Raw genomic sequence first — 27,817 nt, forward strand, 5'->3', positions numbered from 1 at the left:
CTGAGCCAACCTCCAGCTGGGCTGGAGCACTGAGCTCGGTGCAGGGTGATGGGCAAAACCTCATCAGATCAAGAAAACAAGCTGGATTGGGAGCTTTCACTTAACCCTAGTATACTTTATTTAAAATTTAAAAAATTACTGTATGTGGTATAATCAAGATGGGTACCTGTATCTTTCAATTATGTAGGGGATTTTGTATGTTTAAATAATTGTACTGGGTTCCATAATGCTTATCTTAGAAACTGTTTAGTAAAAGAAAATATGTAAACCGTGCATTTGTGAATGCCCCCCTTAGAGCATTCATCCAAGTTCAGTGTGTAGTGCGATGGTTATTATAGTTATTTAAGTATAGTAAGTGGCTGTGTAACAGGAGCAACTGCTATTTACCTACGTACCCAAGGGTAACTCCTACCCACATAATTAAATCAGTATTGTCCTTTCCTGTTGGTTTGATCAGTTGCAGTACTGGTAGCTTCCTGCTTGTGACTGTTACCTAATTGTGTCAATGTACATCTGTAGTATGTACATGTGAAAGTGCCTTTCTATTTTAGAGGAGTTTTAGCCTTGCTCTTGTATCGTCTCCTTGGCCCCGTGCCCAGCCTGCCTCCGCCTCCTAATTCTCGCTGCCCACTTGAGTGTTCTGAAACTTGCCCCACGTTCTCCCCGCTTCTCCGCCCCCCTCCTGTGTCTCAGCGCCCAGTGGGGTCCTGTCCCACATCAGACTCTTGTTCTTTGTAGATGTGACTGTGCCTTTCTCCCCCTTGCAGTGACTACGCCCCAACCCACGTCCTCCCTTCCACACCCCACTCACATGCTGCCGACTGCCGCCATTGTCACCCATGCTCTGTACTGCCTCTACACAGTCCCTCCTCTCGGAGGCAGAATTAAAGGGGAATACTTTTACAGTTCTGGAAGAAAAAAAAACAATGTTTTATTATTCTGTTGTGACAATGCACTTTTCTGTATAGTACTGTACATTTTGGGCATGTACCATTTCAGGCTTCAGTATACAGTCAGGTTTGTTCTTCACGGTGTATCTTTATAATAAATAAGTTAGTTCTGGCTGCCTTTTGTCCGATTTCAATTTGATTCTCCATGGTATCCTAAATTGGGTTGTAATTGAAAGCTGTTTCCTCTTCAAACAAACAAAAATACTGATTTTTATTGGTGCTGTTAAAAGGGCGGCAGCAAGCCTAGGGCTGCGTCCCTGTAACAATGGTTTTTCAGAGTTGTGGTTTTGGGGACTCATGTGCAGTAAGACACTGGGAAAGCCTTCACCGAGAGGAGAATCCTAAACACGCACCACATTGGAATCTCTGCTTTAGGAAGGACTCTGAAATGATGAACTTGGTCAAATGAATGAATCCTTAGGTGTTAACTGTTTAAAGAAGAAAATATCAAACTCTAAACATAAAAGGAAAGCTAATTCTTAGGGTCAAGCAATATATAATAGTTTTGTGAGACAATATCAGCTAGATTGAGTATTCAAGAACATAAATCAAGACTTTTTAGCCAAATGTACTACAGATCACCGGGATCCTCATTTTCAGACAGTTGCACATCTGCCACCAAGAGTAAGAGACAGCACATCTGGGTAACACTCTCATTTGAAACTGCTGCCTGCAGCGCCAGATCCTGTGTGGGTGCATATGCCCGTCCCAGCTGCTCTGCTGCCTGTCTAGTTTTCTGATAATGCACCTGAGAAAGCAGCAGCAGCAGCAGCAGATGGTCCACATGCGTGGCCTCCTGCACCCGCATGGGAGACCTGGATAAAGCTCCTGGCTTCGGCCTGCCACAGCCCTGGCTCTTGTGGCTATTTGGGGGAGAGAGCCACAAGGAGGATCTCTCACCTCTCTGTAAAACTCTACTTTTCAAATAAGTAAATCTTAAAAAGAAAACTAGAAGAGACAGCACATCAGGAATCTGCAAGGTGCCACCACCTTTCTGTAAGTGACCAGGACCCTGAAGACTCATGCCAGAACTTCATGCTGCCTGTAGTTCTCTTTACAAATGGCTCATACCCAAGTCGATTGTGTCTGCATTTCTTGGTTGAAGTGTGTTGTCAGAGGCATCATTGTTAGGGCATATTTCCTATGGTATAGAATTCCATTACCAAAAAAAAAGAACTCGGTGTTCTATTTTAGCATTTCCTGATTGGACTTTTAGTCTTACAAGTGTAAATTATTAAAAGTGGGGAAAGGAATTTAAAAAAATACCTCACTGGTGAAAGGAAGGGTTTTCCCACACATGATGGCAGGTGACTGTTCAGTTTCCCCAAGCAGCACTGTCCAGCCCAGGGACTGTTCACAGAGGATGCTGCAGGCTGGTCCCATGTTGCTGGAGGCTGCAGTGCTCCACTTGATCTGATGCTGGATGCTTCTCTCACTATTCTCTTTAGGACTGCAAAGTTGGACTGAGAGGTGTCTGCATGAACACCAAATGCCCAAATCCAATTGTGGGATTGCTTTGGGAAGAAACTCCCTGTTCTGCATCTCAGTACCTTCAAACCCAAGAGCCTGTGTCTGTGTTGACTCTTAATGCAACACCTGTTTTCTCGCATGCTTCCTCTGGAGATAGGGAAGAGTGTGGGCCTCCACTTCCATCGTGTACATGCTGGCAAGCCTGCTGGCATGTTGGGAAAGTTTAAGTGCTCTGCCATCTGAGGTGGAAGCCAAATAGCTAACCATGGTTTGTTCCACAGTGTCACAGGAACTATGGCAGATTCCAATCCCTGGCTGATGCATTCTCATTTGTATTTTGGAAAATAACGACCTTTGGGAAATTCACTGTTGTGAGGTTCATCAAGTCTTTGGTAGCCTCTTACACAGTTTCTACACGACAGAAAACGTACCTTTTGCAGTAAAACAAAAGTTACTCTCAAGGTCAGTCCCAGCAAGAGAGCCAGGCCCAGGCTAAAGAGGACTTGTGCATGCAGGTATGTGGCGTAACAGGATGGGGGATCACTCCCCCTGGCCTGCGGAAACCACATTTGTGGTTCAGCATTAGTATCACAAAGGAATTCATGACATGACCCAGGAGCTCTCCATCTCTCAGAAGTTTGCAGTCCTCTTTTCTACCCATCAACTATCAGGAGCACCCCCAAAAGTGATTGGCTTTCTTTTATCTGCTTGGGTGTGTAGCTGAAGTGAGGACTACTGAGGAATGACCTCTCAACAATGATGCAGGCTACTAAGCTCTTGTCACTGACATGTCCAGGAAGTCCCTGGTGTGAAACCATGTCCCTCTGAATAGCCATGGATGATTGCATCTGGAAGTTTAGGGTGAGGAAAGCATCTTAAATAGCCAAAGCTGTGCAGTGATAGGACCTGAACTCATTGGACAATGAGGTTGCAAGTTCTAGACCTGCAATGGACTGCATCCATTTTGTATTTAGTTTTGCTTTAAGAAACATGGTCAAGATTTTCCATAGAAATAGAAATTTTATTTGTGTTAATAAAATTAGAAGAGAAATATTAAGTCAGTCAATACCTATTATCTGTACTTAATTCAAATTCACTAAAATTCAGCAAATTAGCAACCCAATGCTGGATTTTCCCAAGTCTATCACAGGAACATTTTTGTGCATATTGTCTTCTGGTATATCTTTTCTAAGAAAGGTTGAAACCATAGTCTGCTCAAAATTGTGGATCCTTGTTGAGCTTTTCTTCCTCACAGCACTACTCATTGAAGTCTCAAACACAATTTTGTTCTACAGATGAATATTCTAGCATAACAGCATACTTTATTTTCCAATCATTAAGTGAATCTACTTGCAGGTTTTGTTTTTCCAGATGAGAGCTAGGGTGAGCAACTCTCTACCTAATACTAATCTGCATTTGGGTCATTAATTCAACATTGCCTCTAATCACTGCATCAGGAAGTATAAGCATCCCTAATGCCCTTAATAAATAATACCGGGCTTGGCGGCGTGGCCTAGTGGCTGGGGTCCTCGCCTTGATCCCATATGGCCACTGGTTCTGATCCTGGCAGCTCCACTTCCTCTCTGTCTCTCCTCTCTCAGTATATCTGACTTTGTAATAAAAATAAAATAAATCTTTAAAAAAAAAGAATAATACCAAACTGTTTTCCTGAAAGATTTCCAAATTTACACTCCTGCTATCAATGCATAACAGCATGCAAATGTAAAACAATACTGCTTTTCTCCCGAGTTAACAGGTGAATAATGTTAAATATGACCGTTTAACAGACATTGTAGAATGAGTACACCACATGTCCAGGACAGAGATCTCCCATTTTATTCTTCTCTGTGAATAAATCAGACATCTCCATGTTGTGTTGACTGAAACTCAAAGATTTCCCTCAGGCAGTTTAAATTCAACAAACCCAAAACTCCATCTACTTCCTCATTTCAGAAAGTAGCCTGCATCCTACTTCCAGGTTACTCTGCTGACTGCCAGCTCTGACGACCTTGTGCTGGGCTTCCTAACCTTCTGCTGGAACTATCACAACTGCCTTCTAGTTAGCATTCTGGTGCCCACCGTCTCCCCCAGTCAACTACACTCTTGGTAACTGTTTAACAAAAAAACTAACAATCATTGAAAACATAATATGCACTAAACATTGCTGTAAACCTGTTACCTAACATTAGCAAACATGGGGGTAGGCATTTGGCACAATGGCCAGCTGCTACTTGGGATGTCCAAATGACACATCAGTGTGTCCAAGCTCAAGTCCCATCCCCACTTTCCATCCCAGCTTCTAGTTCATGCCAACTCAGGGTACAGTTGGTGATGGCTCAAATGATTGGGTTCTTGCCACAAGACCTGGATTGAGTTCCCAGTTCCCAGCCTCAGCCAGGCCTTACTTTCTGCCTCACCAAGCTATCTTGCCCAGAATATGCTGGCTACCTGCTCCATCAGAATTCCACCTAACATGTCCTCGGGCTCATCCCAATGTCTGCTATTGAAATAATATTCATCCTTCAAAACTCAACTAAAACACTGACATCCTCCCTGAAGCATGCCCCACAAGCCTCCAGCTGGCATTAATTGCTGCCTTCACGCTTCCACTGCACTTGACTTTCACTAGGTCAGGCCCTCTGCTGTGGAAATTGCTGTGAACAAGACACACAGGGTTCCTGAGCTCCCGAGGTGAACTTCCTCCTTGGCTAAAGTGCATTAAACAAGCCAAGAATTAAATTGGCTAGATAATTTCAGCTGCTGATGGTTGCTATAAAAAGCACAAGTGAAACAGAACAGGGTGATACAACTTCGAGTGTCAGGGTGGTGGGGAGGAGAACTTGAATGTCACCTCTGAGGCAGCAGAATCTCAGATGTGAAGGATGAGAAGGAACTTGTCGTGTGAAAGAGAGAAGACATGACCAAACGGGGGAATGGCACTGCACAAGCCATGCTCGGAGTGGCTAAGGGGCCAGGAGGCCATCCCTGTGCTGGGGCAGTACAAGCAGGAAGGCCGGAGAGTGGACGGACAACTGTACAGGCTAAGGGAAGGGACTTAGATGTCATTGCAAGGAAAACAAAATGATAACCAGGAATATGATCTCATCTGAGTTTGAAAGACCACTCCCTCAAACTGCCTTGAAATATCACCTTTCACAGGATAGGATGGCTACTGTTGAAACAACAAGCTCTGGAAACAAAGCCTCACTGAGAATGTGGAGAAATGGGAACTTTCATTGCAATGTTGATGGGAATGTAAATTAGGACAGCCATCATGAACATTACAGAGATATTGAGAAACATGGAAAAGTAGAACAAGCATGTGACCCAGAAATCCCTCTTCTGGGTATACATCCCATAGAACTTAAAACAGCAACCAGAAAAGATATTGGCATACCTTGTCTATTACAGCATTAGGCACAACAGCCAACAGGCGGTGGCAACCAAATGTTCACTGACAGATGAATGGGTAAAGCAACTGTGAAAGATACTTATTCTGGGATATTAATCAGCCTTTAAGAAGAAGGAACATTGCCGTACACTAAAGCATGAGTTACCCATAAGGACGTTGCACTAAGTGAACTGAACCTTTGAGACTGGCATCCCATATGAGTGCTGGTTTGAGTGATGGCTGTTCCAACTCCAATCCAGCCTCATGTTAGTGTGCCCAAGTAAACAACAGAACACACCCCGCATGCCTGAGCCTCTGCACCCACATAGTCACCTTGAAGCAGCTCCTGGTTCAGGCTAACCCAGCCTCAACTATTGTGGCTGTTTGGGAACCAGCAGATGGAAGACCTTCCCTTTTTCTCTTTGTAACCCTGCCTTTCAAATAAATGATTTTTTTAGTCAATTATTTTTGGATGATTGTTACATAGTTAATTAGGATGATAAGGGCCAAGGGCTACAGGAAGGTGGGTGAGACCATATTTCCACAATCTCTTTTTTTTCCTTTTAGTATCTGAGGGAAGAAGGGAGATAAGGGGAGAAGCCTCCCAAACACCTCTGTGCCCTTGGATAGAGTACGGCCATCCAACACCATCCCAGGGTCCCCGCTGTGGAGCATGCTCTGAGGGTCCTGCTCAAGAGGTTTTGATAGTTCAACAGTTCTGCATTACTGCCTATTTTGCCACTCCAAGCACGAAGAAATCTCCCCAGAATCCACTGGCTGACACAGTCCACCTTAGAGTTTCCATTTGTCCAGATATTCACTGCCAACACTTGCTAGGGGTAGCAATTTGTTCTGTCCTCCATCTTCTAGTCTGGTACCAGGTGTCCTCTGCAGACTCCAGTGTACTGCTATATCCTCCTTGTGCACCTGGATATGCTATGTACTGCTCCATCTAAGCCACTGAGGCGGCCCAGCTCAGACACATGCACTTCACGGTCAGACCATGGAATCTGCAATTCCCTCCATGGTTGGGGTTCTGAGTCCAGCGGTTCAGTTGGGGGTATCCCCAAAGAAACTTCACCTGAGTTGATCCCAGATTTGATTCTTGTGTGTGCTTATCAATAGAGTCTGGTACAGTTCATCGCCCCAATCAGCTTACACACATGCTGGTGATTTCTATTGCTGGGTCAGTTCTGTCTCCAGCTGTCTTGTACACAAACCAGTGGGTATTGCAGCCCAGTCCAATCCTGCTCACCACACACTTGGCCCCCATGCAAACCAATGGGAGCTGCAGTCTAGTTGGAGCGACCCACAATAAGCCCCACCAGGCCCACCCCCTGCCCTGGTTCCCCTGCTTGCCAGGATGTACAGAAACATAGAATGAGAAAGGAAGAGACACCATAGTCCAACCCTGGACAGCCCCAAATTGTAGAGTATGGCTGGACCAAGGAGCTAGCAGGAAAAACACAAGAGAAGACCAGGAAATGGCAGACAACAAGGAATACATCACATTATCAAGTTCCAGAAGACATTACTGGCATTTGGAGTGTGTGCCAGGAAAATAAAAATTTTTTGATACAAAATAATTGAAATGATTTTTGAAAAAAAATTGCACCCAAATATTTCATTTCATTTACTTATTAGAGAGACAGAGCCAGATAAACTCCTCCTGCTCCCAGCTGATTCCCTACCCCAAGGCCAGAAATAGCCAGAAATGGCCCTGTCTGGGGTGGGCTGAAGCTAAAATCAGGGAACTCGGTAAGGCATTCCAGAGTAACAGAAACCCTAGTGCTTGAACCATCACTGTTACTTCCCAGGGTTCGCATTAGTTAGCAGGAAGACAGAATTGGGAACAGAGCTGGGATTCCAACCCAGATACTCCAAAATGGGATGCAGAGATCCCAACCAGCAGCTCAACCACTGTGCAAAATGTCCATTTCTAAGTGTATTTTTAAATTCCATTTTCTGTAAATATTTTGAAGTAACTTCATAACTAATTATTAACTATATGATGATATAAGAATAGCTAATATCTGTTACATGTTTCATAAACCAGACAATATACTAACAACTTTCACTGTTTCCGATTTAATCCTGTATGGTGGAAGTCATTATTTTCATGTAACAGCAAGCACACAAATGGTAGGCTGCAGCCAACACTGCGGCACAGCATCTGATAATGACACCTGTTAGTGTCCTGGATGCTCCATTTTCCATCTGTATTCCAGCTAATGGCTTTGGAGGGCAGAAGATGACCCCAGTGCTTGGACCTCTGCATCCTCATAGATATGACAGAAATTCCTGGCTTCAGCCTGGCTCAGCTCTGACCATTGGAGTCATTTGGGGAATGAACCAGTAGATGGAAGCTCTCTCCCTCTCTCTCCGTAAATCTTTCAAGTAGATAAGTAAATCTTTAAGAAGTTGAGGCCTAGAGTTCTCTCTTCCAAAAGTCAACCAGCTGACAGCGGCTAGACTAGCACCTGCACTTCTTACCTATGGAGGCCATACCTAACACCTTTACCTTGCCTCTTGTCCACCCACCCCCATCACCACGAGAATATACACTTTCAGAGATTTTACTCACTGTTGTATCATCTATAAAGCATCAACTCGTGATGCTTTTTCCATTAATGTTTGCTTTCTGGACTCATTGGTAAGGATAACAGATCCAGAGAAGAAAGCTATTGAAAATTTTTAGTGAATTTGCAGATGTTTTCATTTATTTGTAATTTTCTTAACTATGTAATATTTTTTTATATTGTCACTATTGCTCTTTTTATAGCAATACCCTCTCATTACATTACTCATTTTCTGTCATCCTATTCCTTGTGATGGAGAACCAAGGGTATCCATTCCTGGGGTAAAAGGGTATAAACAGTTTCATAACTTTGTCACTTTGCCAGATTCCTGATCCCCTGACCCAAAAATTAAGGCTCCGTCAGAGGTAGAGGTAAATTGAAATGAGTAAACAGATTTTGTAGAGGTTATATTTGTGAGCCTGACTTTATTATGCCAAGTATCATGGGTCTAACCAGAGAAATGACAAGCTTTCCAACACAACATAGATGGCCTAGGCCCCAGGCCAATAGGGCTCAAGCCATGAGTGTTACTAACCATGGGAAACCAAAGCAATGAGTGTCCCTGTGCCTACAATGTAATTAAGCCAGGAGTGCTAGGGATCAATCTAGAAAAAATTGTCATCTCTGAAAAAGTGATAAGTAGCAAACAGCATGAAACTCACTGCCCTGACTCAGGTGCAGCTGGACCTGGCCACCAGCGCCTTGGGACACACTAGTGACTGCATCTGGAAAAGGGGGTCTCATTGGCAGGAAAAGGTTGCAAGAGAGGATACACGTGCCTGACCGTCAAATGCAATGGCTCTGCTATCCTTCAAGACTTCGTTGCATCTTTAGGTTCAATTATTTGTTGCATAAGTATTTACAAGTTGTCAGATGTCATACACTTGAAAAAGTGGAAGTTAAAACACTGCATTGCAAATATTTGTTTGGACATCCGTATTAGTGTAATTAAGCTAGCTGCTGCCACATCCCACCCTCAGGTCTGAGTAGCACAGTCAAGGTTTATTTCCCTTCCAGAGGTGACTTGGGAATCCAGCCTGCTTCCTCCACTGTGTGGCTCCGCAAAGAGGGTGACAAAGCACAGGCAGTGGCTTCTGCAGATCCAGAGATGGAGAAGGAAGAGACAGGAACCACTCCTGCACATGGCCCAGTCCTCTGGCCCAGAGAAAGGGAATGGGATTTTGCAGCCTCCTGTAGCTCGAGCAAAGTGAAACTGTACATGAACGCTTTACAGCACAGCTAACATGATATTCCTTCCTTCCTGTTAGGCTCAGTCCTTCAAGTGCTGGAACTGGCCTCCCTTTTCACTTTCTCTCTAGAACCCCACAGCCTGTAGTAAGGATTCAGAAAGAATATGTATTTCTGAGAGGCAGTCTAACATCCTACTACAGCAAAGAGAAAATCTACCAAGATCAGATGCAACTGAGTTTTCCCAGATGCTATGTGGTGTTCTTTTTCCTATCTCTCAAAGTCTTCCCTCTTCTTAGAAGAATTAATCTGAAAGAGTGACAGTGATTGAGGGAGTGACACACAGCTAGAGAGAAGAGATCTTCCACCCACTGGTTCGCTTCCCAAGTGGCTGCAACAGCCAGGTCTGGACCAGGGGAAAGCCAGAAGTTCCATCAGGGTCTCTCAGCTGGGTGGCAGAGGCCCAAGCATTCAGACCACCTTCGGCTTTCAGAGGCACGTTAGCAGGAAGCCAGATCAGAACTGGAACAGGCCTAGCACTCTAGTATGGCATGCCAGAGTCACAAGTGACAGCTAAACCCATCACCACACCACCAGCTCCCAAAATCTTGTTTCATATGTTACCTCTCTTACTTTAACCTTGCGTTTTATTGTCCTAAAAAATAAATACGATTATGATTCTGCAGATAAGTGTTGGAAGACAGCAGAATTGATTGCATGTCTTTGGATCATCTTTCAACAGCAACTCTTCTTTCATCCTCTCATCAAAATCCTTTGTACCCAAATCAACAGTTTTTAGCTGTTGCTTTTAACTGGAAGTCCAAACTGATTCAAGTATTTGGTTTACTTCCTAATAAAAATTAAATGGCTATTCTTTATTTTTTTTTTAAAGATTTTATTATTATTGGAAAGCCGGATATATAGAGAGGAGGAGAGACAGAGAGGAAGATCTTCCATCCGATGTTTCACTCCCCAAGTGAGCCGCAACGGGCCGGTACACGCCAATCCAATGCCGGGACCTGGAACCTCTTCCAGGTCTCCCACGCGGGTGCAGGGTCCCAAAGCTTTGGGCCGTCCTCTCCTGCTTTCCCAGGCCACAAGCAGGGAGCTAGATGGGAAGTGGAGCTTCCGGGATTAGAACCGGCGCCCATATGGGATCCCGGGGCTTTCAAGGCAAGGACTTTAGCCGCTAGGCCACGCCGCTGGGCCCTAAATGGCTATTCTTAAGGGTATACAAATCCTAAGTGTTGAAGTGCATGCTAGTCAAGACCAAGCAATGGTTTAACCACAGAATTTTCCAAGCTCAGCAGACAGGTAGCACCATTTGGACGCCCTTATATCAGCAGTATGTGAGCATTCCACCTGCTGCCACATGAAAAGATGGCTTGGAAAAGACCTAGTCAGAGCTTATGCTTACTTTATGTAGTTTATTCACTCTAGCTTTTACAAGCAAAAAAATTGGAAAAACATGTTTTATTTCATCTTGACAATATTTTAGGGTTTTTTAAGCAAAAATATATATTTTTCCAGGAAAAAATAGATAGGATCAGAAATTCAGGAAACTTGCTTAGCATGGTTTAAAGCAAAATGTGCTCACTGAATAAATAAAACACCTGACCAAATGAGTAATCACAATGACCACCCACAAGAACCCAGATTTCCACTTAAAATAAGACAAAACAATATAGTCTATTTAGAATGGAAGTGTGTTAATGAAGCAAAGACAGCACCTTTTTCTGCCCAAGAACTCAATTTCCCTGGTGATATCAGTGCAAAAGGCTGGTGTGTATCCAACTGCAGGTGCCTGTGGGGTTTGGAGGTAATTGTTAGTAGAGATTTTAAAACAGGAGTTCATCTATAGGTCTCAGGTTGTAAGTGTATTGGAATTGAGAAACATTTGGAATTAAAATTAAAACAACAGTTGTGACAACACAGTAGCAATGAAGGAATTTCTAAAAAATGACCAGGAAATTCTCGACATGGACTTACTGGTCACAGTGAAGAAAGAGACCATGAAGCCATTCAGTGCAATTAATCCTCGTTCAGTTCAAGTGCCCGACCCCCAGTAAAGTCTCCAAAAGCCCATATTCAGGGTTGCTTGCTTATTATTTTTTTTCCTCCAAAAAAAGGAAGTAGAGATGCTTGTCAGAATAAAAACCAATATGGGGCTCGGCAGCGTAGCCTGGTGGCTAAGGTCTTCGCCTTGATCCCAATATGGCCGCTGGTTCTAATCCTGGCAGCTCCACTTCCTCTCTCTCTCTCCTCCTCTCAGTATATCTGACTTTGTAATAAAAATAAAACAAATCTTTAAAAAAAAAAATATGAACTAGAAAATTTCTTCCTGAGATTAGAAATGCAGTTCCTAAGGGATAAATGAGAAACACAGGTGTTGGGGAGGATGTGTGGCCGAGCACTGAAGGTGCCAATTAGGATGCCTATGGTCCACACCGGCGTTCCCATTCGACTCCCAGCTCCTGTTCAAGTCTAACTTCCTACTAACACGAACCCTGTGAGGCAGTGATGACAATTCAATTGATTAGGCTGCTGCCACCAACAAGGGAGACTTGCAGTAAGTTTCCAGCTCCTGGCTTATGCCCTGGCTCAGCCCCTCTCAACGTGGGCATTTGGAGAGCTAACGGGAAATGGGTGCGATTTTCTCTCCTTCATTTCAAATAAGGAAATGTACAAGTTTTGAAAACAGTGTTAAGAAGTGGCCATTGGCCTAGGACTTCTATATCCCATGTTAGAGGGCCTGAGGTCAAGTTCCAGCTGTACTTTGGATTCCAGCTCCACGCTGATGTGCCCTCTGGAAAGCAGTAAGTGATGCTTCAGGTCATTTAGGTCCCTGCCACTCACAGCAGAGATCCAGGTGGAGTTCCTGGCTCCTTGCTCCCACCTGACTCATTGTTTGTTGCATCTAGAAAGTGAACAAACAGGCTGGAGCTCGCTCTCAAATAATCTTTTAAAAAATCATTGCTAGCCTTTTGCAGACTTCAGAAGTGAAACACATTCACAATGGTTTAGACCTTCACTATTTATACGGCAGCCTTTTCCTATTAGATGTCCATGACATGGATCTATATTGTGAGTCAGCTCTTAGCACCTTACAGAAGTCTGAATGCCTTAGTCCCCTGCATCTTTGCAGCTCTTTTAGGTCTTTGCTGGGGAATGGCCTTTAGCATGGATATGTGTGCTGCACTTAAGGATGCGGTCTGGTCTGATGAGTAAGGACAAATGCTCCCCCTCCCCAAAAGCAGCAGCCGATGATAATCTTCTAAAAGGAAAGCTGGGGGATGGTGTTCAGCATGGTGACTAAGACGCCATGTGGGATGCTTCCATCTCACAACTGAGCCCTGCGTTCGAGTCCTTCATCTGCTTCTTATTTCAGCTTCCTGCTAATGTGCCGCCCCTACGAGGCAGCAAGCAGGTGATCGCACAGCCAGGTGGGAAACCAAGATTGGGCTCCTGGTCCCTGGCTTTGTCCTTGGCAAGCCCCAGAGTGAACCAGTAAAGCAAATTCTGTATCTGCCTCTGTCTTTCAAATAAAATAGGAAAGAAAGCATATCACCTTACTTCCTTACTTCTATTTCCTGTGAGTCCCTAAATACAGATGAGCCTTAAACTAGATAGAACCTTGGTCTGCATCACTAGCAATGAGTTTACATTAGTATATGTATTAATAATCATTTTCAGTTGGTGAAAATGAGTTTTCTTCTTATGCGGTTTATGTCTAATTTGCTTTTAGTATTCATGACAAATTTAATTTTCTTTTCTTGCAAGATTAGGAAAGTATGTTAATGTGTGGAGAATAGACTTGAGACCTGACAGATACCCATGAAGCTAAAAAACATTGGGCTCCTCTTGATGAGCTCTACCATCTACTTCACTTCTGGGTTTTTTTGTGCACACCGCCATCATATCACTTCCATAATCTCCTGGTGTTTAAGTAGGCTTTTCAATACTTTTTTGTTTGAAAGCCAGAATTACAAGGAGGGAAAGTGGGTGGGAGACATCTTCCATCTGCTGATTCTCTCCCCAAAACAGCTAGGGCTCAAGACAAGAAACTCCATTCAGGTCTCTTACTTGGGTAGCAGGGATACAATTATTTGGGAAATCTACCATTTTCCCAGGTGAATTAGCAAGGAACTGGATCAAAAGTGGATGAGCTAATGGGTGCTCATATGGGATTCCACTGTTGCAGACAGCTGCTTCACTCACTATGCCACAATGGTGTTCTCCATAATCCATTTTTTAAAACCGGGATGGGGCCATTATCTGGCATAGTGAGCTATACCACTGCTTTCAATGCCAGAATTCCATATCAGATTGCTGGTTCAAGTCCTAGCTTTTCCACAATTCGTCCAGCTCCTTGCAAATGCACCAGAAGCAGCAGTGAAGATGGGCCAAGTACTTGGGGCCCTGTCACCCAAATAGGGGATGCAGATGGAGTTTCTGGCTCCTGGCACCAACTCGATCCAGACCTGGATTGAGAAGAGAGCCCACAGATGGAATATCTGTCTTAAGCTGTCTCTCCCTCTCTTTGTGGCTTTCCGATAAGTAAATAAATAAACCTACCTCATGGATGGATGGATGGATGGATAAGATAGGTAGGTAGGTAGGTACGCAGGTAGGTAGATACAGAAAAATGGCATTCATGATTCATGCCAAGTTTGTCATTTTTCTAAATAATTTCTATTCCTGCTTAGGTCATAGATGAACTGTAATAAAAACTAGTATTGGCCCTGGATTTTTCTTTGCACATAAAAGCATTGATATGGGAAACATTTTTTCACTTTCATCTTTAAAGACAGAGGAAGACATCACTGACAAGGCCTTGGATACTGACAGCTGAAGGTCATTTGAATAGGCCGAACTTGTTTCCTGCTCAGAGAACAACTAGAACCAGCGTCATCTACTGCTGGAGGGAAACTTGTGCTTCTCAGTCAAGGAAACGATACCACTGCCACCATCAGCCACAGAAGCAATCTCAGGTGCTTGACAAGACTTGTGAGCCACAGGGTCAAATTTCTAAGAACACCTGGACACCAGACTTTTGCATAAATTTGCATATTAATCCCACCCTGCACATCATACTTCGTGGATCCTACCCCACCCCCCAAATGAACTGGGCACTCTGTCCAAGGAATGGCCATCAGAAGAACCTTCAGCACGTCTGCAAATCTGCTCTCTCATTTATCAACTCCCTACCTCCCTCTCACAAATCAACCCCTGCTCTCTTCTGCCCCACCATTCTGTCCACCTCCCAAGGTCAAGAACGCCTACTGTGTTCTCAAGTGCAGTGGCAGACTGCTTCCTCTCACTTGCCTGCTCCTGTAGCCTTGAACATCACTCAGACAACACAATCTGTCTGGTTTTCCAAAGCTCATCACCCTTCCTTGGAGGTCCCAGCCAGGGGTTTGCTGGAAACAATCAACAATGAAAATGGGGACGTGTTGCAAGCAGGTGAAGCTGTGTCTCCCTCAGAATGATTGCACTATAGCACTAACCCTCAGCTCCCCAGAATGTGACTGTACTGGGAGACATAGCCCTTTTAAGGATGTAATCACCGTAAAGTAAGGCCACTAGAATGGACCCTGGACACAGATGTGTGCCTGCAGAAGGGTCCTTCAAAGACACCTGGAGAGAGGAGCCATCTGCAAGTCATGGAGAGGGGTTCCAGGAGTACCCGAAGCTGTTGATACTTTGCCCTAGGACTGCAAGCTTCCAGAACTGTGAGAAAATAAACTTGGTGGGTGTGAGTCACCCAAGCCATGGTACTTTGCTACAGCATGGCTGCGGCACACTAATCCAAATGCACTGATGTACTAGCACAGCTCCTCCAGGCAGGACTGTAAACCCCAAGGTCCCTGGTTCCTAGATGTGGTGGGAGGTGTTCAATCCAAAGTCTCCTGTCAAGAAGGGTCCTGGGATGACAGAGTGCTGCACACAACAGGGAAGGCTCTGAGGGGACCCTCTGAAACCAAGGAATTTGCCTGCATAGTAGAATTTAAGAACCATTCTCATCAGTATTATGTGATATGCTATGGTAGAAAACTCACAATATCAACATGTACTAACAGGTCTTCTCCACAGAGCCCACATTAATATGTCAGAAATACTCTTTTAAAAGGTAGAGAATTTAGATTTGTTACAAATAGTTTCTGTATATTTCGTAACAAACTATCAAAACTGCTACTCTTTCTCCTCCAGAACCCCAAACAAGTAGATAAATGACTTCACTAGGAACAAAGGGAAAGGTCAACCATGCCAAGATAATAGTGTGTGAACACACCATGAGTAGTGGCCCATGCTAGGACCCCAAACAAAGAGGAATAAAAGCTGTGTCAGTCCTCAGAGGGAAAAAGCTCCAGGTCCTGCAGCTTCTTAAAAGGACTGACCTCCATTGTGATGCTAACAAACACCTCAGTGAGGAGAATTGGCTAATGTCTCCTTTATCTTCCACAGTCTCACGGTCTTCTGTCCAGCGGGCCCTAAGACCACTGAAGGGTGAGGCAACAGTGCTCTTCAACAGAAACACTAGAGACAAACTGGTGGTGAAGAATGTCCATCTATTTATGAGAAGTCACAAGCTTATACAGGAGAATGGGACAGACAGAAGGGCGGCCCAACAGTACTTTGAGCCAACAACAACATTGTGACTGGCTAAAAGATGTCTATCTCTCTGAACCCTCCAATGAAGTTAAAGATCAGTAAGAACAGGAAATTGTTTTTCAGGGCAGACTCCTTAACCTGTTGAAAAGCAGAATGAATTAACATTTGATTTCCTAGGGTTTACAAAGGAGGTCCTAGCAGAGTAGGGAAGAAAGACTGGGGTGTAGCCCATCGCTTTTGTTGCATACCCAGTGAGCAGGCCTTGTTGAGGTCTGTTAGCCAAGGGCACAGTGTGCCATGTGCCTACGCCTCCCATGTGGGCTAAGACAGGCAGAGATCTGGGGTGATCTACACCACAGCCCTTTATATTGATCCAAACTTATTCAGTTGCAGAATCCAATAGAACTTAGCAGAAACACTTCTTGGGGGCAGTTGGGAGTAAGAAGTGTCATTCTTCATTGTGAGCCAAAACCAAGGGGGGTGGGGAGGAGGGTGTCTACTCTTTATCGGAGTAGAATAGTCTTAAACCATAAGATCCAGGAATAAGATCTATTCTGAGACGTATGTAGATTATGAAAAGGGAGCCCCCCCCCCGTAAAAAGTCTAAAATTGGTCAACTTTTAAAGAAGGAGAGAGCTTAATGAGTCCACTTCCCCTAAAAGAAACTGGTCCCCCAAATTGCCACTTCATCACTATGACAACTACAACTCCATCATTACCATGGTAACCAGCTGACTAGCATTAGTGTAAAGACAAGCTCTCCAATTGGGTGACCCATGGAAGCATTAGGAGCCAAAACAAAGGCTGAAAAGTCTGTCCTGCAGTCACAGTGACCAATTTCTAGCCTTCCAATGTGCTTCAGTTCTCCACCGCATCCCCCCGCCCAACAAACCTTCTATAAGTGCATAAAAATCACATTCCAACATGTCATTGCCATATTTGAGACCATTTCTCTTCTAGTGGTCCAGAAGTTTATGGTGATGTGGGACAGGCACAACCTTCACTGCGCCTTGTTTTAAAATGGCATCTCCTGTCACAGTGATGGCACACAGTGGCCGCCCCCAAACCCAGATTTGCTGAGGATAACAAGCCACCATCTTTGCTTGATGGCACCATTGCAGGGAGACTTGGGAAATGGTGATTGACAATCTCACAAAATAACAGGGAGAAAGGATTCGTATACATGCTAGTTAATATACACACAACTTGGGTTTATCATGTCAAAATGGTGTTTAAAATGTGCTGAACTTTCAACTAACTACTGAGCTTTTATAAGAACATGAATTTTCCCAACTGATAATTGGGCCTGGTATTTGCTCAAAGCAAGCAGTTTATGTATTCACGGACATTTACAGAAGGCTCTTTAAACTAGGTGCATCTTGGGAAATGCATTTTACACCCAAGCCCACCCCTCTAATTCTTCCAGTTGGACAACATTTTTTGCTGGGTGTGGACTTCTGGGACATTTCTTTGAACATTTCCAACTGTGGGCTCTCACCAACTACATACCGAGAACTAATCGTGAATGTCTAAGACAGTCTAGAAAGTGCAATAACCTGAGAAGGTAGGGACTTATTATATAAAAAGGGGAGCTTGAAATTGCTTGTTAAGCAGGTACATCCTAATCTTATGGACCAATGAGAATAAGCTTCCTCAGGACACTTCTATTAATTCAATAAATATTTCTGAGCACCAGCAGAACTTTTAAATGCTCAAGAAACACAGGTAGGGGGTGGTGTTTGGCCTAACACCTACATCACAATACTTGGGTTCAAGCCCTACCTCTTGCTCCTGTCTCCAGCGTGCTGCCAATGCATGCTCTATTAGGCAGCAGGTGACAGAGTTCAAGTCACTAGGCTGCTGTTATCCACAAGGAAACCTAGGTTACATTTCCAGCTTTGGGCTTGGGCCTGGCCCAACATCAGTTATTGCAGGCGTTTGAGGATTAGACCATCACCACCCCTCCAGCTCTCAAAAAAGATAAATGAGCAGAGAACAGCTCTATCCCTGTGGGACTTAAATTCACATTTACATAAGAAAATAACTGTCAATATGCAGGAATGGAACTATTTTGTGAGAGATAATGGGAATGATGGGGGTTGGAAAGTGGAGTGACAGTCCTATAAAACAACAGGATGGAAAAGGACTCAGGCATGTGACTGTGCTCTCATTTAAACATGTACATAAACTAGTATGTACAACACTGAAAGTGTCTGTTAAACTATGCTAAAGGCTGTGAATGCAAAAGTTGGCAAAAATAATCACTGAGTGGAGGGAGCAGGGTGCTCAGGAATGAACGGGCACCCACCCAACAGCGGCCAGAGAAGAGGGACCTTGGAGCCCTCACCCACAGGAGGCTGGGCGGGACTAGGCAAGATGAGGGGAGTGATGTAAGGCACAGAACAAGAGGACATGTGGCTTATTGTGTGGCCAAAGTGCCAGGGTAGAGTGCAGAGGAAGAAACTGGGGATGGGACGAGGCGGCATGGCCTTGTCAACCCTTCATACAAGGTTGGGTCTTTAAACAGAGTATGTTCCCTAATTAATTTGTATGGTTTGAACTTAAACATATCCGTGGAAAACAGTTATTTGGGGGTTAGTGGTAGTAATAGAGAGAATTTGGTTTGACCAGATTAGGATAAAGAGGATTTTAATTCAAAAACTGTGCTTAAGCACTATTTATATACCTGGCACTGTATCTGAAACAGTCTGGTCCTTCACACAGACTCCATCTGGAATTTTCTTAAAGTAACCAAAGAGGTGTGCACAGAGCAACCTTCACCTGACCATCTGCTTCCAGACAAACAGGAAAGATGCTGGCTCCCACTGCTAAGCCACCACCTGCTGGAAGTAGGCATCCTGCTGAATCACCTAGCAGGAGCTACCACCAAGCCAAGGATTTTAATGTATAGCTGTCTGCAGCCAACAGAGAAAACTCAGTTTCTGCTTCCTAGAAAAAATTTAGTAGCAACAGAAGTTTGTTATCTAACCAGAGTGGCAGGATGAACTCATTTAAATGAATGTATGAAGAATCTTCAAATAGTTCTTGGAAATGCACTTTATTAAAAAAAAACCTTTATGTAGGACTTATTCTTTCCACTAGAATGGGATACTGGTGCTGCAGGCAGATAATTAGCTTGATATGCCACCACCAACACCTAAACTTATTTCTTATTTCCATCCCCCCCCAAACTTTCAGAAGCATCCTTATATAAGAGAGATCCATGCACAGCTAAGCACCAAAAACCAGATGGAGCCCATAAGGAAGGAGTTAGAAGTTAATGGACTATGCCTCATAGGGTGAGAAATTTTAACAGCTGCCAAAATGGGTTTTCCTACACAGCTAGAACAGAATTTACCACCAAAGGCAAAACCCCAACCCAAGATGAGCAATCCCAGAGGCAGAAGCACTAACTTCACAGGTATAGTAGGTCTTCTCAACATCATTTAGAAGCAAGAAACAGTATATTGCAAGTATTTGTCATTACCATGATTATTTTCTATTTTGCTTTTGTATTTGTTATCTGAAATGGGACAAAGAAGCTTAGCTTCTAAATCTCACACGAACACAGAAGGGGACAGAAGACCTGAACCAACACCCGAGCCAGCTCTCACTTCACAAAGGAATAGTCTCTGTCGAAAAGATTGTGTTTGCAATATTGTCCATTCCTGTGCTGCCAATCTCAACATGGCAAGAAGAAAGCCCTGCTGGGCACCTGTTATACAGAATCCTGGCATTTTTAATCTGGAAGGAAACTAATAAATGCCGGCAAATTAACTCCCTCCCATTCAATCTACACAATCTCTAACCTAATCATTAAGTCAGCAGCGACTAGCATTATGGCGTACTACGCGGAGTTGCCCCCCGAGAGGTCCACATCCATGCAGGAGTGCTGGTTGGAGTCCCAGCTGCTCTGCTTCCGACACAGTCCCTTGCTTATGTGCCAAGTATGTGTGCCATTGCCCTACATGTAGGAGACCCAGATGGAGCTCCTGGCTTCAGCCTGGCCTTGCCCTGGTTGTTGCTGCCACTTCAGGAGGGTACCAGTGGACAGCAGAGTGTTAACTCACTCGCTCTCTCACTCCCTCTAACAGCTACATCATTTAAAAGGGGAAGAAGGCAATAAAGAAATCAGGGTAGAAGAAGGAATGGGAAAGAAAATAGACAAAAGGAATGAGAGAGAAAAAGAAAACAATTTGAACAAATTAGGAGAGACATGAAATCAGGACCCTGTAAATCAACACTTACCCTAATGTTGTGCCTACCAACCCCACTAGGTTGATTTCAAACTATCAATATTTGTTGTTTGTTTAAAAGGTCAGATTAGGCATACATCGGCTGTACTATCCTAAAAGCCCAGTGGAGTGTATCCCATCTTTAAGAGTAATTCCAGGGTACAACATCAAAGCCTTTGTACAAAACCCAGACATCCTCAGGGCTCCAACCTACAGCACATCCTTACGAGGGGCCTCAATGAGGCCACACACTGTAATTATTATTGGCCAATGGGGATCTTCCCAATATTCTGCTGGAGGGCCAAAAAAGGAAACTACTTGCTAAATACATTTTTAAATTGGAATAAAGACTTTCACGTTGTGAAACACACAACAAGCGTAGTTAGTGAATAAAAACCAGGGTCTCCTACATGTAGGGCTATGGTGCAAATACTTGGCACATAAGCCCAGGAGACCCAATTTCTGTGACAATAAATTACCCTAATGAGGATCTGTCCTTCTGGAGTGCCCCTCCTTTCTGCAGCAAATTCTAAGGCATATGTCATATGCTAGACAAGCTTATCACGCAACGAGGGAGACAAGATGTTCGTTCCTTCATGGCAGTTATTCAGATCACAGCATTGCCAGTATCATTGCCAGTATTTCCAGTTTCAAAGACTGGAGTCCAAGGTAAGGACCAACCACACTGCCCTGCAGGGATCATAGTCAAAGCGGAAAGTTAAAAATGCCACGTGTGTAGGATGAACAAATTGGGAGAGGAGTCACTGAAGGGGAAGAGAAAACTTGGCACTGCAGGTGTCCTTGCCCCTGGTCTTCAGGGAGGCAGAGAATTCTGGCAGCTCAAGAAGACCAGAGGTGAGGATCTGTTCTAGATCTGTTCTCAACTAGCACCATCTCATGACTCAAAAGCAATATAAACTCCAGGGTGGACCCCAGACCTACGAAACCCAAAGCGAGCCTCAGTCGTCTGAATGGCAACCCACAGGATTCTCATACATAGTTTCTGAGCATCAACTTCTATATTTGATTTGTTTTTGACACTCTTCAAATTTGAAAAGATGACAAGCATGTTTCCCATCCACTGTTTCGCTCCCTAATCGCCCATAACGCTCAGGGCTGGACCATGCTGAAGCCAGTACCTGGGAACTCCATCTGGTCTCCCACACGGGTGGCAGAGAAACACATACCTGGGCCATTATCTGCTGTCTCCTGGGGCACACATTGGCAGGAAACTGAAGCTGAAGTGGAGCTGAGACTTGAACCCACATATGGGCCATGGGTACCACAAGCTGTATCTTCAACACTATTCCAAACACCCAGCATGGCTGTCTAAAGTTGTACTTTTCAAACTGGGTTCTATGAGGTTGGATGGGGGAAAAATGTCTATCTTCCCTCATCTCAGATTTACTATTCCATTCTTGAGGGCAATAAACTGGAATTATTACAACCAAGTGCTAGATCATATTGTTTAATACAATAAAAACAAACAGCATCTTAGATTTAATATTTTTGTAACTGGAGTTCAAGGTAACTGGTTTTCTTAGTAACTGTGTGATATCATACATTTAAAATATGAGAAAGTACACAGACCTCACAGATTGCCAAAGAGATCCTATTGTACAAAAATATTATGAAGACAATGAACACCGAGCAATAGTTTGGTAGTGAGAAAATCCAGGGCTGGGCAAGTGTTCCAACCTTGCCTGAAATGTGAGGTTGAGCAAGGAAACAATGGAGAAAAAAAAGGGCAAAACCTAACCATCAGTATTGAACAGCTTCTGCCAGCCTCTGGGGAGCTAGTTAATCAAGACTTTAAAGACAAGAACTGGGGTAGAAAAGATACAATCAAATCAGGCTACTTAAAGAATTACCTGGTGAAAGTAGGAAGGATGACTTTGAACACAAAGCAACAGGAGACAGAGACCCAGCTAGAGAAAAGATTTGAGGGCCTGGTACGGTAGCCCAAGTCCTTGCCTTGCATGTGCTGAGATCCCATATGGGCGCCAGTTCTAATCCCAGCAGCCCTGCTTCCCATCCAGCTCCTCGATTGTGGCCTGGAAAAGCAGCTGAGGATGGCCCAAAGCTTTGGGACCCTGCAACCGAGTGGGGGACCTGGAAGAGGCTCTGGACTCCTGGCTTCGGATTGGCTCAGCTCTGGCCATTACAGCCAATTGGGGAGTGACTCATTGGACAGAAGATAATCCTCTGTTTCTCCTCCTCTACGTATATATCTGACTTTTCAATACAAATAAATCTTTTTTTCCTTTTTTTTATTAGTTATTTTGCATTATGTGACAGTTTCATAGGCTCTGGGAATCCCCCCACCCCTCCTCACTCCCCTCCCCCCCTGTGGATTCCTCCACCTTGATGCAGTATTACAGTTCAAATTCAATCAAGATTCTTTCCTTGCAAAAGTATACCAAGCATAGAGTCCATCTATTTATTGTCCAGATGGGTTGAACAGTTTCTTGGGGAGACCATTTCTGGTCCGAAGTTAGAGCTGGTAGAATATCATCCCAGTCAATTAAGAGTCCCAATATAACATCAACAGCAATTTGCAACATTATGGAATTGACATGGTTTTGAGTACCCAGTATGTTAAAAAAAAAAAAAAGCAAGTCCTAACCACATCCTATGATTAGTTCATTGACATTTCAATTTTAGTTTATATATAGGACCGGCTGCTATATACCTTAAAATGGCTATAAGGTACCATTCAGCTGTCTCGTGTCTATTTCATTTTAGTATTTAGCCATTTGTTGTGTTGAAGTATAATTTTGCTGATCTTGGCAGATTTTAGGATAATCTAGACTGGCTTGTAACTCTAACAAGACATTTGTCGACAATTAAGGTGCAGAATATTTTTTTTTGGTGGGGGGGTGTGCAGGAAAATCCTCAACACCATGGTGAGGAGTGACTAATCTTTGTGTCTGACCCAGCGAGGCATGAGCCAATCCACACCAGCTCTTTCCTGTCAGATTTCAAGCTCTGCTTTCTGTTGTTTGTCTATTTAATAAACAAATCTTTAAAAACAAACACAAAAAAAGAAAAAGAAAGCCTAAAGTTAGACAAGGAGGAAAGGGAAAAGGTGTAACTAGGAGAGGGTTCCCAAGACTTCACAGGACAACAAATAGGAATTAAACATGACTCCCTAGTTTGAAGTGAGGGTCCCTGGAACAAACATTATACCAACACTTCAACACTGCTAAGCAGGGCAAGCTGGTACTAACTTTTAAGACCTCTGTATGGATGGGGCATTTGCACAGCAGTGACGATATGGCTTGGAACAGCCATGTTCCAGCTCCGAGTGTCTGGGTCAAGTCTTGTCACTCGCTGTTCCAGCCTTCAGCTAAGGCAGACCCCGGGAAACATCAGATCATAGCTCAAGCGGTTGGGTTCCTGCCACTCAAGCAGGGGACCAGGAGTGGGTACCGGCCTCAGCCTGGTCCAGCTCTGCTTGTCATGGGCATTTGGGAACGTGTACCAGCAGCAGAATGCCTGCCTTTCAAATGCATTTTAAAAAGATGTTACTGGACTCATAGGGGCTTCTGTGGACCCCTAAAATCAGGGAAGTAAATTCTGTTTATTTTCATGGGTGGTTAGGAAGCAGTATATCCTCAAGGAGTATGTCGGCAAGTACCGTCTATTCATTCTAAACCTTGCAGGCCAGGTGAGGCAGCAAACAGGAATTCACGGGTCGGAAGGTGGTGAGGAAGGGGGCAGGAGCAAACAGCTGCCTCGGGGACCAGTCCGATCTGCAGCGCACAGTCACCGAGTGAGGACGCGGTTTGGAATGTCTGGATGAGCATTCACAGCCATGGAAACGGAGTTTCTGACTCATCTCTTGACCAACTCTTGCTGGAATGCCTGCCGCTGCAGGACAGTCAGCAAAACCCAAACTTCAAACACTAAAAACGGGCATTTTTATCATCACTTCTGCACCACTCATCTTTCTTCTGCCGGAAGAGACCAACCAACGCCACATGCTCCAGGCGACAAGGAAGCCACAGCCGACAAGCTGCTTTAGTATCAAGCTCGCCCTCTGCTGGTCGTGCCAAGTCACTCTCCTCCCTAGCACAGCCTAAGTCAAGATGTTCCCATTGTTCCACTTTTTCCATCAAGATCTTTCTAGATCACACCCAGGTCTCTCAATTCAGGTTGCTAGATTCACACTCCAAAGGTTGTTAAACAGAAACCTACCAGCAATCAAACAATACCAAAACGTTAAGGTATGATAGGATATCCATGTGTATTACACGAGGTCTTCAAAAAGGTTCCTGAAAAATATCCACCAGTCGGGCCCGGCGTGGTAGCCAAGTGGCTAGATCCTCAACTTGCATCCACCAGGGTCCCATATGGGTGCTGATTCGTGTTCCAGATGCTCCGCTTCCCATCCAGCTCCCTGCTTGTGGCCTGGGAAAGCAACAGAGGATGTCCCAAAACCTTGGGACCCTGCACCCACATGGGAGACCCAGAAGAGGCTCCTGGCTTCAGATAAGCTCAGCTCTGGCTTTTGTAGCCATTTGGGGAGTGAACTAATGGACAGAAGATCTTTCTCTTTATTGCTCCTTCTTTCTGTATATCTGTCTTTCCAATGGAAAACAATCTTTTTAAAATATCCTACTACTCAAAAATAAATTGTGGCTGATGCAGTGATGTAGCATGCTAATCCCCCACTGCAGCACCGGCAGCCCAAATGGGTACCTGTTCAAGTCCTGGCTGCCCCACTTCCAATCCAGCTCTCAGCTGGCGCAAAGACAAACACTGTGTACAATACCAGAGAGAGAAGGGATAGCCTTGACGGTTGCTGCTTTCACGAGAAGCAACTACCTTGGTCAGGATGTGTGTGGGGGGGGTGCTGTTCAGAGAAGCTCGGTCAGCCTGGTGCCAGGGACTGTGGTGAAATCAGCTTGAGCTGGATCACACTGAGCACAGCGAGGCGGCAGGAGAGCAGGCTCCCCAAGTTCCGTGTTGCCTTGTTCCTCTCGGGCAAGCCCTGCAATGAAAGAGCCTTGCCTCCGGATATTCAGGTTCACGGCCTGACCAGGGCAGGAGAGCGCTCCTGTCCCCAGGCTAGCGGCCTGTCCCCAGGTGCTCACGGCGCCGTTCTCCTTCCCCACTGCCACACTTCCTTTTCCTCATTTTCCCTTTTATATAAAAAAAAAAGTTTTGAAAGGCAGAATTACAGAGAGCGAAGGAGAAGACAGAGAGACTCTTCCATGTGCTGACTTATTTCTCAAATTGTTGCAATAGCCAATCTGAAGCCAGGAGCCTCAAGCTTCCTCTGTGTGTCCTACCTGAGTGCAGAGACCAATACCATTGCAGGTGGTGGCTTAACAGGTGTGCCCCAAGGCCTACCTCTGCTTCCTTGCCTGAGACATATGTAGTCTTTGCATCCAGTTTACATCTCATACTGGCTCAAAAGAAGGCCTACAGGAAGGAAACAGGCATATGTTACTCTCCCCTGGTGTGCCCTTTGCCCTTAAAAAATTCTGCAGCTGGCACATGGGTGTAGCAGGCTAAACTTCTGTCCATGTGGGTGGCGGTTGAAGCTCCAGCTGCTCCATTTCCAATGCAGCTCCCTGCTTGGGGCCTGAGAAAGCAGTGAAGGATGGCCCAGGTCTTTGGACCCGTGCACCCGCATGGGAGACTCAAGGAAGCTCCAGGCTCCTGGCTTTGGACTGGCTCAGCTCTGGCCATGGCAGCCATTTGGGGAGTGAAACAGCGGATGGGAGATCTCCCTGAGTCTTCCTCTCTGCAATTCTTTTCAATTGAAACAAATCTTTAAAAAATTCCCAACAAGGCACCATCCCTTCAGTCACCTTCACATTAAATCTTTAAAGATATATGTATAAAAAGAAAGTCCAGGTATAATCTATCTTTTTATACATATATTTATATGAAAGTCAGTTACAGACTAAGAAAGAGCTTTCCATGCACTGCCTCATTCTCCAACTGCCCTCAGCAGGTGGGCTGCACCAGGCTGACACCAGGAGCTTCATCCAGTTCTTCCACGTGCTCGGCAGAAACTTAGAAAGACGTGGGCTATCCTCCACTGCTTTCCCAGGAGCGTTAGCACAGAGCAGGCTCAGAAGCGCAGCAGTGGCACCTGAATGGTGCCCATATGGAAGGGCAGTGTCGTGGGTGGCTGTCTTGCTGACTAAGCATGATGCCAGTTGGTGCCTCTGGTTCAGTAATCAATGCAGATGGCTGCTGACTGCGAGTCACCATCTGGGACAGCAGGTCCCGAGTAGCTGAGACAGTTAAAGGCTCTGTTGATTAATGAGAGGTAGTACACCTCCCTATTTTCCTAGTTTTTGAAAGAGACAGAACACACTCCCAAGGCGGGGTGGGGGTCATGGGGTATGTGTAAGGGGAGTGTCACTCCCCAAATGCCAAGAACAGGGATTTGATCCAGGCCTCCCACATGGGTGCAAGGGACCCATCTATTTGGACTATCACGGCTGCCTCCCAGGGCCTGCACTAGCAGGAAGCTAAAGTCAGGAACAGAAGCAGGGAATCAAATCCAGACATTCCGCAGTGGGGTGTGAGCACCTGAATCGGTAGTTTAGCCACTGAACCCGTGCCTGTCCCGCTTCCAGAGCCTACACAGGAGGCAAGCAACTTCAACATCAACTGTCCTTTTTCCCTCTGAGATCTTTGCCCTTCCTGCCCCTTCTGGAAACAATTATCCAAGCAGCGAATAAAAATTTCCTAGGGGGGAGGGGAGACCAACATCTGAAAGCTCTCCCTGAAGCCATACTGTCCTGCTTTGTGGTGGTGAAATAGGGGGTTAATCTCACCATGCAAAGCTCATCTTCTTGGGTCCTCTCCAAATCCAAGACACCTGTGCCTCCCACCCCATTCTCCTTCCAGGAGGCCTTGGAGGTAACTGGAGCAACTCCACTCTGAGTGTCTAAGTATTTCTTCCAAGCACATAAATCTTCCCCTAGGAAGAATTTTTCTTTCCAGCTGTTAAGTGGGGGATATTTTTTCAATACTGTTAGGTTTTAGCAACCCTACACCTGTTTTTAAGCCAGCTATCTTCAGCTGTTATCAGGTCTCCCAGTTTCTTGGGAGTTAACTTCCTCAGGACATAGACAAGAAACTTTTCTTCCTTTCCTCAACACCATGTATCCCCCCAAAAAAGTTAACAAGACTGGTCAGGCTCAGGCTTGATAACAAGCAACTATCTAACTCCTAAAAATTTATGCTGGTTTCCAAACTAAAAATAACCCTGAAAAAACACTTTTAGCTTTCTGAAACTCTCCAAGGACAACTGTGCTTACTGGAGCAGATGGTCACAGACACGTGTCACAGAAACTGGCCTCGTTATCTGGGGCAGGGGAGAGTTGAAGAAAGTGCCAGTAAGTCGTAATGTCTGTATTAAAG

General features: G+C 44.7%; 1 long non-coding RNA gene across 1 annotated transcript; it reads right to left on the reverse strand.

Moving 5' to 3' along the window:
* Positions 1-27,346, reverse strand: LOC131482025 (uncharacterized). Its single transcript, XR_009246714.1, has 3 exons — positions 27,229-27,346; positions 25,784-25,855; positions 1-908 (listed from the first exon to the last, which is right to left on the reverse strand). It is a non-coding gene; the product is annotated as an uncharacterized LOC131482025 (long non-coding RNA).
* Between the last annotated feature and the right edge of the window lie 471 nt (positions 27,347-27,817).

This window comes from Ochotona princeps, chromosome 15 (genome assembly GCF_030435755.1).
Source record: "Ochotona princeps isolate mOchPri1 chromosome 15, mOchPri1.hap1, whole genome shotgun sequence".
NCBI classification, from domain to species: Eukaryota; Metazoa; Chordata; class Mammalia; order Lagomorpha; family Ochotonidae; genus Ochotona; species Ochotona princeps.